Source organism: Petromyzon marinus (assembly GCF_048934315.1).
Source record: "Petromyzon marinus isolate PM22_M1 ecotype Great Lakes invasive population chromosome 85 unlocalized genomic scaffold, UKy_Petmar_22M1.pri1.0 chr85_unloc.3, whole genome shotgun sequence".
In the NCBI taxonomy this organism is placed as follows: Eukaryota; Metazoa; Chordata; class Hyperoartia; order Petromyzontiformes; family Petromyzontidae; genus Petromyzon; species Petromyzon marinus.
The window spans coordinates 212935-220434 of NW_027422648.1; the positions used below are offsets into that span (position 1 = coordinate 212935).

At 52.5% G+C, this 7500-nt stretch overlaps 1 protein-coding gene across 1 annotated transcript in view; it reads right to left on the bottom strand.

The window, feature by feature from the left end:
* The window catches only part of LOC142908540 (uncharacterized), an 83296-nt gene that overhangs the window by 8227 nt on the left and 67569 nt on the right, over positions 1–7500 (bottom strand). The gene's annotated exons all lie outside the window — the stretch shown is intronic.

Genomic DNA, 7500 nt, shown 5'->3' on the forward strand with positions numbered 1-7500 from the left:
TAGTAGTGGAGTGTATAGTAGTGTAGTGTATAGTGTAGTGTATAGTAGTATAGTGTAGTGTATAGTGTAGTGTATAGTAGTGTAGTGTATAGTGTAGTGTATAGTAGTGGAGTGTATAGTAGTGGAGTGTATAGTAGTGTATAGTGTAGTGAAGCAACAACAACATCAACATCATCAGCACCAGCGGCAGGGTCATCGAGAGGACCTAGTGTGTAGTGTAGTGTATAGTGTATAGTAGTGTAGTGTATAGTAGTGTAGTGTATAGTGTAGTGTATAGTAGTGTAGTGTATAGTGTAGTGTATAGTAGTGTATAGTAGTGTAGTGTATAGTGTAGTGTGTAGTGTATAGTGTATAGTAGTGTATAGTGTAGTGTATAGTGTAGTGTATAGTGTAGTGTATAGTAGTGTATAGTGTAGTGTATAGTGTAGTGTATAGTGTATAGTAGTGTAGTGTATAGTGTAGTGTATAGTAGTGTAGTGTATAGTGTAGTGTATAGTAGTGTAGTGTATAGTGTATAGTAGTGTAGTGTATAGTGTAGTGTATAGTAGTGTAGTGTATAGTGTAGTGTATAGTAGTGTAGTGTATAGTGTAGTGTATAGTAGTGTAGTGTATAGTGTAGTGTATAGTGTAGTGTATAGTAGTGTAGTGTATAGTGTAGTGTGTAGTGTAGTATATGGTGTAGTGTATAGTGTATAGTAGTGTAGTGTATAGTAGTGTAGTGTATAGTAGTGTAGTGTATAGTGTAGTGTGTAGTGTATAGTGTATAGTAGTGTAGTGTATAGTGTAGTGTATAGTAGTGTATAGTGTAGTGTATAGTGTAGTGTATAGTGTATAGTAGTGTAGTGTATAGTGTAGTGTATAGTAGTGTAGTGTATAGTGTAGTGTATAGTAGTGTAGTGTATAGTGTATAGTAGTGTAGTGTATAGTGTAGTGTATAGTAGTGTAGTGTATAGTGTAGTGTATAGTAGTGTAGTGTATAGTGTAGTGTATAGTAGTGTAGTGTATAGTGTAGTGTATAGTGTAGTGTATAGTAGTGTAGTGTATAGTGTAGTGTATAGTAGTGTAGTGTATAGTGTAGTGTATAGTAGTGTAGTGTATAGTGTAGTGTATAGTAGTGTAGTGTATAGTGTAGTGTATAGTAGTGTAGTGTATAGTGTAGTGTATAGTGTAGTGTATAGTAGTGTAGTGTATAGTGTAGTGTATAGTAGTGTAGTGTATAGTGTAGTGTATGGTGTAGTGTATAGTAGTGTAGTGTATAGTGTAGTGTATAGTGTAGTGTATAGTGTAGTGCAGCAACAACAACAACAACATCAACATCATCATCTGAGGGCTACTGAGTCTGAGGGCTACTGAGGGCTACTGAGGGCTACTGAGGCTGAGGGCTACTGAGTCTGAGTGGTACTGAGTCTGAGGGCTACTGAGGGCTACTGAGTCTGAGGTCTACTGAGTCTGAGGGCTACTGAGGGCTACTGAGGGCTACTGAGTCTGAGGGCTACTGAGTCTGATGGCTACTGAGGGCTACTGAGGGCTACTGAGGGCTACTGAGTCTGAGGGCTACTGAGTCTGAGGGCTACTGAGTCTGAGGGCTACTGAGCCTGAGGGCTACTGAGCCTGAGGGCTACTGAGTATGAGGGCTACTGAGGGCTACTGAGGGCTACTGAGTCTGAGGGCTACTGAGCCTGAGGGCTACTGAGTCTGAGGGCTACTGAGTCTGAGGGCTACTGAGTCTGAGGGCTACTGAGTCTGAGGGTTACTGAGTCTGAGGGCTACTGAGTCTGAGGGCTACTGAGTCTGAGGGCTACTGAGTCTGAGGGCTACTGAGGGCTACTGAGTCTGATGGCTACTGAGTCTGTGGGCTACTGAGTCTGAGGGCTACTGAGTCTGAGGGCTACTGAGTCTGAGGGCTACTGAGTCTGAGCGCTACTGAGGGCTACTGAGTCTGAGGGCTACTGAGTCTGAGGGCTACTGAGGGCTACTGAGTCTGTGAGCTACTGAGTCTGAGGGCTACTGAGGCTGTGGGCTACTGAGTCTGAGCGCTACTGAGTCTGAGCGCTACTGAGGGCTACTGAGCCTGAGGGCTACTGAGTCTGAGCGCTACTGAGTCTGAGGGCTACTGAGTCTGAGGGCTACTGAGTCTGAGGGCTACTGAGGGCTACTGAGTCTGAGGGCTACTGAGGGCTACTGAGTCTGTGGACTAATGAGTCTGTGGGCTACTGAGTCTGTGGGCTACTGAGTCTGTGAGCTACTGAGTCTGAGGGCTACTGAGTCTGAGGGCTACTGAGTCTGTGGGCTACTGAGGGCTACTGAGTCTGAGGGTTACTGAGTCTGTGGACTACTGAGTCTGAGGGCTACTGAGTCTGTGGGCTACTGAGTCTGAGGGCTACTGAGTCTGAGGGCTACTGAGTCTGAGGGCTACTGAGCCTGAGGGCTACTGAGCCTGAGGGCTACTGAGGGCTACTGAGCCTGAGGGCTACTGAGCCTGAGGGCTACTGAGTCTGAGGGCTACTGAGTCTGAGGGCTACTGAGCCTGAGGGCTACTGAGTCTGAGGGCTACTGAGCCTGAGGGCTACTGAGTCTGAGGGCTACTGAGCCTGAGGGCTACTGAGTCTGAGGGCTACTGAGCCTGAGGGCTACTGAGCCTGAGGGCTACTGAGTCTGAGGGCTACTGAGCCTGAGGGCTACTGAGTCTGAGGGCTACTGAGTCTGAGGGCTACTGAGTCTGAGGGCTACTGAGTCTGAGGGCTACTGAGGGCTACTGAGTCTGAGGGCTACTGAGTCTGAGGGCTACTGAGTCTGAGGGCTACTGAGTCTGAGGGCTACTGAGTCTGTGGACTACTGAGTCTGAGGGCTACTGAGTCTGAGGGCTACTGAGTCTGTGGGCAACTGAGTCTGTGGGCTACTGAGTCTGAGGGCTACTGAGTCTGTGGACTACTGAGTCTGAGGGCTACTGAGGGCTACTGAGGGCTACTGAGTCTGTGGGCTACTGAGTCTGAGGGCTACTGAGTCTGAGGGCTACTGATTCTGAGGGCTACTGAGTCTGAGGGCTACTGAGTCTGAGGGCTACTGAGGGCTACTGAGTCTGAGGGCTACTGAGTCTGTGGGCTACTGAGTCTGAGGGCTACTGAGGGCTACTGAGTCTGAGGGCTACTGAGTCTGAGGGCTACTGAGGGCTACTGAGGCTGTGGGCTACTGAGGGCTACTGAGTCTGAGGGCTACTGAGTCTGAGGGATACTGAGTCTGTGAGCTACTGAGTCTGTGGGCTACTGAGGGCTACTGAGTCTGAGGGCTACTGAGTCTGAGGGCTACTGAGTCTGAGGGCTACTGAGTCTGTGGACTACTGAGTCTGAGGGCTACTGAGTCTGTGGACTACTGAGTCTGAGGGCTACTGAGTCTGTGGACTACTGAGTCTGAGGGCTACTGAGTCTGAGGGCTACTGAGTCTGAGGGCTACTGAGTCTGTGGACTACTGAGTCTGAGGGCTACTGAGTCTGTGGACTACTGAGTCTGAGGGCTACTGAGGGCTACTGAGTCTGAGGGCTACTGAGTCTGTGGGCTACTGAGCCTGAGGGCTACTGAGTCTGTGGGCTACTGAGGGCTACTGAGTCTGAGGGCTACTGAGTCTGTGGACTACTGAGTCTGAGGGCTACTGAGGGCTACTGAGTCTGAGGGCTACTGAGGGCTACTGAGTCTGAGGGCTACTGAGGGCTACTGAGTCTGAGGGCTACTGAGGGCTACTGAGTCTGAGGGCTACTGAGGGCTACTGAGTCTGAGGGCTACTGAGCCTGAGGGCTACTGAGGGCTACTGAGGGCTACTGAGTCTGAGGGCTACTGAGTCTGTGGGATACTGAGTCTGAGGGCTACTGAGTCTGAGGGCTACTGAGTCTGAGGGCTACTGAGCCTGAGGGCTAATGAGTCTGAGGATTACTCAGGGCTACTGAGGGCTACTGAGTCTGTGGACTACTGAGTCTGTGGACTACTGAGTCTGTGGGCTACTGAGTCTGAGGGCTACTGAGTCTGTGGGCTACTGAGTCTGTGGGCTACTGAGTCTGAGGGCTACTGAGTCTGAGGGCTACTGAGCCTGAGGGCTACTGAGTCTGTGGGCTACTGAGTCTGAGGGCTACTGAGTCTGAGGGCTACTGAGTCTGAGGGCTACTGAGTCTGTGGGCTACTGAGTCTGAGGGCTACTGAGTCTGAGGGCTACTGAGTCTGAGGGCTACTGAGTCTGAGGGCTACTGAGGGCTACTGAGTCTGAGGGCTACTGAGTCTGAGGGCTACTGAGTCTGAGGGCTACTGAGTCTGAGGGATACTGAGTCTGAGGGCTACTGAGTCTGAGGGCTACTGAGTCTGAGGGCTACTGAGTCTGAGGGCTACTGAGTCTGTGGGCTACTGAGTCTGAGGGCTACTGAGTCTGAGGGCTACTGAGTCTGAGGGATACTGAGTCTGAGGGCTACTGAGTCTGAGGGCTACTGAGTCTGAGGGATACTGAGTCTGAGGGATACTGAGTCTGAGGGCTACTGAGGGCTACTGAGTCTGAGGGCTACTGAGTCTGAGGGCTACTGAGGGCTACTGAGGGGTTAGTGATGGACTGCTGAGGGGTTAGTGAGGGGGTTAGTGAGTCTGTGGACTACTGAGTCTGAGGGCTACTGAGTCTGAGGGATACTGAGTCTGAGGGATACTGAGTCTGAGGGATACTGAGTCTGAGGGCTACTGAGTCTGTGGACTACTGAGGCTGAGGGCTACTGAGTCTGAGGGCTACTGAGTCTGAGGGCTACTGAGGGCTACTGAGGGCTACTGAGTCTGAGGGATACTGAGTCTGAGGGATACTGAGTCTGAGGGCTACTGAGTCTGAGGGCTACTGAGTCTGAGGGCTACTGAGTCTGAGGGCTACTGAGTCTGAGGGCTACTGAGTCTGAGGGCTACTGAGGGCTACTGAGTCTGAGGGCTACTGAGTCTGAGGGCTACTGAGTCTGAGGGCTACTGAGTCTGAGGGCTACTGAGTCTGAGGGCTACTGAGGGCTACTGAGTCTGAGGGCTACTGAGTCTGTGGGCTACTGAGTCTGAGGGCTACTGAGTCTGAGGGCTACTGAGGGCTACTGAGTCTGAGGGCTACTGAGTCTGAGGGCTACTGAGTCTGAGGGCTAATGAGGGCTACTGAGTCTGAGGGCTACTGAGTCTGAGGGCTACTGAGTCTGAGGGCTACTGAGGGCTACTGAGTCTGAGGGCTACTGAGTCTGAGGGCTACTGAGTCTGAGGGCTACTGAGGGCTACTGAGTCTGAGGGCTACTGAGCCTGAGGGCTACTGAGTCTGAGGGCTACTGAGGGCTACTGAGTCTGAGGGCTACTGATGGCTACTGAGTCTGAGGGCTACTGAGTCTGAGGGCTACTGAGGGCTACTGAGTCTGAGGGCTACTGAGTCTGTGGGCTACTGAGTCTGAGGGCTACTGAGTCTGAGGGCTACTGATTCTGAGGGCTACTGAGTCTGAGGGCTACTGAGTCTGTGGGCTAATGAGTCTGTGGGCTACTGAGGGCTACTGAGTCTGTGGGCTACTGAGTCTGTGGGCTACTGAGGGCTACTGAGTCTGAGGGCTACTGAGTCTGTGGGCTACTGAGTCTGAGGGCTACTGAGTCTGAGGGCTACTGAGGGCTACTGAGTCTGAGGGCTACTGAGTCTGAGGGCTACTGAGGGCTACTGAGTCTGTGGGCTACTGAGTCTGAGGGCTACTGAGTCTGTGGGCTACTGAGCCTGAGGGCTACTGAGTCTGAGGGCTACTGAGTCTGAGGGCTACTGAGGGCTACTGAGTCTGAGGGCTACTGAGTCTGAGGGCTACTGAGGGCTACTGAGTCTGTGGGCTACTGAGGGCTACTGATTCTGAGGGCTACTGATTCTGAGGGCTACTGAGTCTGAGGGCTACTGAGTCTGAGGGCTATTGAGTCTGAGGGCTACTGAGGGCTACTGAGTCTGAGGGCTACTGAGTCTGTGGGCTAATGAGTCTGAGGGCTACTGAGTCTGAGGGCTACTGAGCCTGAGGGCTACTGAGTCTGAGGGCTACTGATTCTGAGGGCTACTGAGTCTGAGGGCTACTGAGTCTGTGGGCTAATGAGTCTGAGGGCTACTGAGTCTGAGGGCTACTGAGTCTGAGGGCTACTGAGTCTGTGGGCTACTGAGTCTGAGGGCTACTGAGTCTGTGGGCTAATGAGTCTGAGGGCTACTGAGGGCTACTGAGTCTGTGGGCTACTGATTCTGAGGGCTACTGAGTCTGTGGGCTAATGAGTCTGAGGGCTACTGAGTCTGATGGCTACTGAGTCTGAGGGCTACTGAGGGCTACTGAGTCTGTGGGCTACTGAGTCTGAGGGCTACTGAGGGCTACTGAGGGCTACTGAGTCTGAGGGCTACTGAGTCTGAGGACTACTGAGGGCTACCGAGTCTGTGGGCTAACGAGTCTGTGGGCTACCGAGTCTGAGGGCTACTGAGTCTGAGGGCTAGTGAGGGCTACTGAGTCTGAGGGCTACTGAGTCTGAGGGCTACTGAGTCTGAGGGCTACTGAGTCTGAGGGCTACTGAGTCTGAGGGCTACTGAGGGCTACTGAGGGCTACTGAGTCTGAGGGCTACTGAGGGCTACTGAGTCTGAGGGCTACTGAGGGCTACTGAGTCTGTGGACTACTGAGTCTGAGGGCTACTGAGGGCTACTGAGTCTGAGGGCTACTGAGTCTGAGGGCTACTGAGGGCTACTGAGTCTGTGGGCTACTGAGTCTGTGGGCTACTGAGTCTGAGGGCTACTGAGGGCTACTGAGTCTGTGGGCTAATGAGTCTGAGGGCTACTGAGTCTGAGGGCTACTGAGTCTGAGGGCTACTGAGTCTGTGGACTACTGAGTCTGTGGGCTACTGAGCCTGTGGACTACTGAGTCTGTGGGCTACTGAGTCTGAGGGCTACTGAGCCTGTGGGCTACTGAGCCTGAGGGCTACTGAGGGCTACTGAGTCTGTGGGCTACTGAGTCTGAGGGCTACTGAGTCTGAGGGCTACTGAGTCTGAGGGCTACTGAGTCTGAGGGCTACTGAGGGCTACTGAGTCTGAGGGCTACTGAGGGCTACTGAGGCTGTGGACTACTGAGCCTGAGGGCTACTGAGTCTGAGGGCTACTGAGGGCTACTGAGTCTGTGGGCTACTGAGCCTGAGGGCTACTGAGTCTGAGGGCTACTGAGGGCTACTGAGTCTGAGGGCTACTGAGCCTGTGGGCTACTGAGTCTGTGGGCTACTGAGTCTGAGGGCTACTGAGTCTGAGGGCTACTGAGTCTGTGGGCTACTGAGTCTGAGGGCTACTGAGTCTGAGGGCTACTGAGGGCTACTGAGTCTGAGGGCTACTGAGTCTGAGGGCTACTGAGTCTGAGGGCTACTGAGTCTGTGGGCTACTGAGTCTGAGGGCTACTGAGCCTGAGGGCTACTGAGTCTGAGGGCTACTGAGGGCTACTGAGGCTGAGGGCTACTGAGTCTGTGGGCTACTGA